The sequence below is a fragment of the Nuphar pumila genome, chromosome 8 (genome assembly GCF_984573655.1).
Source record: "Nuphar pumila chromosome 8, dmNupPumi1.hap1.1, whole genome shotgun sequence".
NCBI classification, from domain to species: domain Eukaryota; kingdom Viridiplantae; phylum Streptophyta; class Magnoliopsida; order Nymphaeales; family Nymphaeaceae; genus Nuphar; species Nuphar pumila.
The window spans coordinates 126,957,203-126,964,071 of NC_143256.1; positions in this window are offsets into that span (position 1 = coordinate 126,957,203).

Sequence of the window (6,869 nt, forward strand, 5' to 3'; positions counted from 1 at the left end):
AAGACCATCCAATACTCACGTTTGAAGCTTGAAGAACACAACAAGCCCACTTAGTGTAGAGTCCTAGTTTGTAAAGATTTATTTTTTGGTAGAGTATAGAAATCCCAAAAAAATGTGGTGTACATGAGGTGTGTTCTTATTTTTTAGCTTAGGCTTCCTACTTTCATAAAAAGGTTTTGCTTATAAATAGGGGTTCTTTTTTAGTTAGTTTGTAGAGATACAACAAGTTCGTGAATAGTAATTTTGTTGAAATATTTTTTTTTTCAGCTGCTGTGTTATTTGATATTCCTTGTGCTGCCTTTTTTTCTATGTAGTTTTTCTTTTATTTCATATTTTCTTCAATTCTTGGTATCAGAGTCAGGTTGCAATCAGAGTTGGACGTTACGAGAAAAATGCATTAAGAGCATTGCCGAAGCAAGGAATTCCCGTAGACTCAAATTTTTTTGAGGATAATTTCTGAGTAAGATTGGTATGGCAAATAATTCAAATTCTCTCAACTTGTCTCAATCATTAGTGTCAATTTTTAATGGTGAAAATTATGAATTCTGAAATATTAAGATGGAGACTTTCTTTATCTCACAAGACCTCTGGGAGTTGGTTCAAAATGGTTATGCAGATATTGAAGGAACAAAAGCAGAAGAAAAAATCGATGTAAAAGAAGCCCAAAAGAGGGATGCAAAGGCATTGTTAGCAGTACAGTAGGCTGTGTCTGAAACTATTTTTCTAACTATTATCGGTGCTACAAAGTCAAAAGAAGCATGACAACTCTTGAAACAATAGTTTCATAGTGATAAGAAGATCACAATTGTTAAGCTTCAAACTTTAAGAAGAGAGTTTGAAACGTTTTCTATGAAAACCAGTGAGTCAATTCAAACATTCTTTTCTAGGCTCTCTACTATTATAAATCAGATGAAGACTTTTGGTGAACTTTTAGATGATAAAAAAATAGTAGAAAAAGTTTTAAGGTGTCTACCTTCCAAATTTGATCATGTTGTTATTGCAATTGAAAAGTCCAAGGATTTATCTGTGTATTCTATTGATGAACTAATGGGGTCCCTTTTAGCCCATGAGCATCGCATAAATAGGTCTTTAGAAAAAATGTTGAAACAGGCCTTTCAATCTAAACTTGAAATCCTAAAAGAAAATAATAATCAGTGTGATCAAAGGGGTGAAAGTAGAGGTCGAGGACAAGGAGGTTTTAGAGGAACCTTTCGTGGACGTGGAAGAAGTCGAGGAAAGTTTTATGATACTTCTCAAAGGAATGATGGGACATAAAAAGGTAATCAAAATATGTTTTTTAGAGAAAAATAATGTCATTTTTGTAAGAAATTTGGTCATATTGAAGCCCGATGTTTTGAAAAAGGCAAAGCAATAAACAAATTTTGCAGATGAAAATTTGTTTCTTGCAAGCATGAATACTAACAGTTACAAAAGTGAAATGTGGTTTGTAGGCAGTGGTTGCAGTAATCATATGACCGGTGATAGAAGCCTCTTTAAAAATATTGATGAGACCTTGAAGCTGAGTGTGTGGCTTGGGAACAACAATAAAGTAGACGTCAATGGCAGATGAACAATTGCAATCAAGACAAAATCAGGTAATGAACGATATATTCAAGACGTATATTATGTTCCTGGTTTGGCCTTGAATTTACTAAGCGTAGGGCAATTGGTTAAAAAGAGCTACACTCTTTTATTTGAAAATGACGTCTGTGAGATTAAAAACAAGAATGATACAGTTCTTGTAAAAATCGATATGGTTCAAAATAAAATGTTCCCACTTGAAATGATCAAGATAGATGATTGTGTCTTTATGGCAAATAGTCCTGATCAATCTAAATTATGGCATTTAAGGTATGAGCATTTTTATTTTAATGGTTTGAAACTCTTGCATCAGAAAAATATGGTGGTTGGTTTGCCAACCATTAATTGTACAAATGAGATATGTGAAGGGTGTGTTTATAATAAACAACACCAATTATCATTCCCAGTTTAGAAAGCATGGAGAGCTAAGGAACCTCTTGAATTAGTTCATGTTGATATATCCGGGCCCATGAGAACTCCTTCATTAAACAATAGAAAATATTTTTGTTTCCTACTGACGATTTTACTAGAATGAGTTGGGTGTACTTTCTTACTCATAAATCTCATGCATTTGATAGATTTAAGGAATTTAAGTTTCTTGTGAAAAATGAAAGAAGAAAAACTATAAAAATATTGCTCACAGATAGAGGAGGAGAATTTTTATCTGATGAGTTTGGTTTTTTTTGTAAAGATCATGGTATTCGTAGGCAACTGATAGTAAGAAAGACACCACAACAGAATAGAGTGGCATAAAGGAAAAATTGTACAGTGGTAGAAATGACACGCAACATGCTAAGTAAAAAGCATGTGCCTAATGAGTTTTGGGCAGAAGCCGTCAACACTGCAATACATATCCTAAATATTTCTCCAACAAAGGCAGTTTGAAACAAAACACCTTATGAGGCCTGGTGGAATCGAAAACCAAATGTAAGTATGTTGAAAGTATTTGGCAGTATAACATATGCTTTGATTGATTCTTCAGAAAGAACCAAGTTTAGCAAGAAAAGCGAAAAGTGTATCTTTGGTTATAGTAATGAAACTAGGGGATATCATCTCTATAATCCTTCTTCTTAAAAATTGATTATATATTGTCTCTATAATCCTTCTTCTAAAAAATTGATTATAAGAAGGGATGTTATTTTTTATGAAAAAGCTTGTTGGGAATGGGCCAACAGTGAAAGCGTGAAGTTGCAAATTGATGAAGGTACACCACAATTAAATCATACTAATAAAGCATTATCTTCAGAAGCGTCAAGTATGGGAAATGAATATACAGAAAATATTGAGTCTACACTTGATGAGGACACTCCTCCAAAAACGTACGGTCTCTGGAAGATATTTATAAATATGCTTCCGCTTTTATTATAGTAGAACCATCATCCTATGATGAAGCATGCACAAATAAGAAATGGATAGATGCAATGAAAGAAGAAATATAGGTCATCAAGAGGAATGACACATGGGAGCTTTCCAATTTGCCACCCGGAAAAGAATCAATTGGGTTTACAAGGTCAAGTATGATGCTGGTGGAAATGTAAAAAAGTATAAGGCAAGGTTAGTTGCTAGAGGGTTCGTGCAAAAATATGGAATTGATTTTACTGAAACGTTTTCACCTGTTGAAAGATTTGAAATAGTAAGAATGATCCTTGCGATTGCAACTCAATTTAAATAGAAGATTTATCAATTTGACGTTAAGGTTGCATTTTTAAATGGTTTTCTAAATAAAGTCATGTATGTTGACCAACCACCTGAATTTGTTGTTAAAGAAAAAGAAGAAAAAGTTTATAAATTAAAAAAGACTTTATACGAGCTAAAACAAGCCCCGCATGCATGGTATAGTTGCCTTGATAAATTCTTCTACCAAAATGGTTTTCAAAGAAGTGATAGTGAACCTACACTCTATGTCAAAGTAAATGGGAATGAATTGTTCATTATCAGTGTCTATGTAAATGATATTATCTACACTGGTTCTTCATCTAAGCTTATTGCAAAATTTAAAAATAGTATGATGAAGGAATTTGAAATGTCAGATATGGGGTTGCTATATTTTTTTTTTGGTCTTCATATCGTGCAATCTAAGGAAGGGATTTTCATGTCTCAAGAAAAATATGCATTGGAACTACTAAAGAAATTAAAAATGTTGAATTACAAAGTTTGTGAAACTCTGATGAATTCGAATGAGAAAATGAGTTTGGAAGATGGAATGACAAGAGCAAATGAAAGATATTTTAGAAGCTTGGTCGGCAGATTAATGTATTTAACTCACACTCGGCCAGACATCGTATTCTCAGTCAGTTTGATTTCAAGGTTAATGAACAATCCATCTGTGCAATATCTAGGCGCAACAAAAAGATTCTCCGTTATATACGGACAACAATCAATTATGAATTTTTTTATAATCATGTTACTGACTTTAATTTGATTGGATTTACTGACAGTGATTGGGCAGGCTCAATGGATGATCGAAAAAGCACAAACGGTTTTGCGTTCGGTTTTGGTTCAGGCGTTGTGTCGTGGTGTTCAAAGAAGCAAAATTCAATAGCATTATCATCTTCAGAAGTAGAATATATTGCTGCTACATCTGCTACCTGTCAAGCAATCTAGATGAGACGTGTTTTGAAGGACCTGCATGTGGAACAAAAACTTTCAACTAAGCTCTATTGTGATAATCAGTCTATAATTTTTATTGCTAAAAATCCTACCTTTCATGGTAGAACAAAGCACATCGAGTTTAGATATCATTTTATAAGAGATGCAGTTGAAAAAGGTGAAGTAGTGCTGAATCATTGCTCTATAAATGAACAAGTTGCCGATGGTTTCACAAAAGCCTTGTCATCTAAAAAATTTCTGATGTTCAGAGAATCCATAGGTGTGCAAGAACTTTCACATTAAGGGAGAGAAAATGTTGGTTAATGTTCAAGGCTATGGGAAAAGGCATCCAATGCCCACGATTAACTTGGTGCGCAAGGTAGAAGAAAATAGGTAAGAGCATCCAATGCTCGCGTTTGAAGCTTGAAAAACACTCTAAGCCCACGTAGTGTAAAGTCCTAGTTTGCAGGGATTTGTTTTAGAGTCTAAAAATCCAAAAAAAAATGGTGTAAGTGAGTTGTGTTCCTATTTTTTAGCTTAGGCTTCCTACTTTCATGTAAAGGTTTTGTTTATAAATAGGTGTTCTTTTTTAGTTAGTTTGTATCGTGAATAGTAATCTTGTTGAAATATTTCTTTTCAATTGCTGTGTTATTTGATATTTCTTGTACTGCCTTTTTTCTATCTAGTTTTGCTTTTATTTCATATTTTCTTCAGAATGGTAGGGCCATGTGATATTGGGTGAAGTTGGTCGCCTTGGATTGCTGAAATGATTTTGCGTGCGATCATGAAGTATTGCTGGGGAATGGGCTTCCCATGGGGAGCCGTAAATCATATCTCCATCAACGATCTCCTCCCCAAGTTGCCCGAACATGATCGTGTCTCGATCAAATCAAAGCTAAATCCTTATTCTAATACTAACTGATATAAATCTGTAGAAAATTTACAAAACTATTGATATGATTAATCTAAAATTATCTAACTTTATTATCTACGAAAATAAAGTTGAAACTAAAAATACAGTAATAAAATTACCAACAGGAGCTCCGCTTTTCTGAACGTCAGTTTGTGTTGGGATGTTGCAAGTTGAAATCCCAACGTGTCTTTCAAAAAATTATATATAGTAATAAAATGAAAGCAGGCGTGTATTTCTCTAAATTTGGGCGTTTGTTACATTCGCCCGGGTAGAAGGAGTGTTTCTATTGCACTGTGAGCCCCTCTATGACCATTTGTTACACTCCAATTCAAGTAAGCTATTTTTCCCTGAAAGAGATGCTTAGGAATATGGGAGAGCTGTGTAACTTTTTTTTTGAAAGGCAAGCTGGGGTTAGGCGGACCCCTGCCAGTTTTTATTAATCAAAATCAATACAGTGACTTATATGTCTGCCCTCGAAGGGAAGGGAACCAGTCAGGGGATGGTCTTTCCATGATTTTTGAATCCTTTCTTTCGCCAATTTGGCTAGGTGTTTAGGTATCATATTTAATCTACATTTCACTGTTTTTATACAAAATCTGTCAAAGCTATACAAAACTGATATCAAAATTAAATGCAATACTGGTATTGACTTAATTATATGTCTGCCCTCTTAAGGGAACCAGTCGGGGGATGGTCTTTCCATGATTTTTGAATCCTCGCTTTCGCATCATATTTAAGATTCCTTGTTAAGATCTTCTTTAGATGGGGTGGGAGTGAGGGGATATTGTTTCCTAACTTATTCTGATAGGAAACATGTTTTTTTGCGTTTCTTACGTGGACCCACCACATATTTCTCATTGACATGTTTGTTATACCCTACGAAAGATGTCACTTTTCAGAGGGCATGAAAGAAACGTTTCCTAGGGAAATTGCTTCCTGAGGGGCATGGTGCAAAGCCAGTTTCAGCATGGGTTTTGTCTGAAACTAGGCAGGCCCTACTGGAACTCGCACGTGGGGTGTTTGTGTCATCCCCGGAAAGAAAAGGTGACCCTTTCTTAGGAAAGGAGCACCTTACGTATGAAAGGGGGCTGAAACAAATGCCTGACAAGAGAATGGGAATCTCTCACACGAAAAAATGTGGACTGTTTGCCAGGTTTGGGTGAGGAGCCCACCATCCTGACCGTCTTGAGTGAGATGATTATTAACCAGATCTGCTTCACAAGAAGACTGCCTCCTGCACTTGACCGAGTGCTGGAATGCTGTGATAAAGGGGACGCCCCTAAGCATTAGTCATGTTGCAACTTGAACAAAAGAACAACTTGTAAGGGTTTGTGAGTATGCATTTATTATGCTTCAAATAGATCTGCCTATGTCCCAAGGGGGGTTGACGTAGTGGGGTGGAGCCTTGGCTGCTTGACGGGCAGTCAAGGTTTGACTCATGGGCGTCGCCCCTCTGTGCAAGCCAATGCATAGCATAGGGGTCCTAGCCTCGGAGTTTTACACTTCCGGCACGATGACCATAGGTATGGCAGGCTGAGCCAGCGTGACCAAGTTTTCGTGCTGAGTGCAGTTTCTTCGGGTTATAAATTTAAAAAAAATAGATCTGGCTATAAAATGTATCCAAAACAAGAAAGAAGGCTGCATTCTTAAACCAAAGAGTAGATGTACAGAATACAGACATGCAATTCTGAATTGCAATCACAAAACAGAGACTCAACTCAAACAGTTCACTGAATGAATCCAAAGAGAACTAAACCCCAAAACAACCCCACCCGAAAAAGAAAAA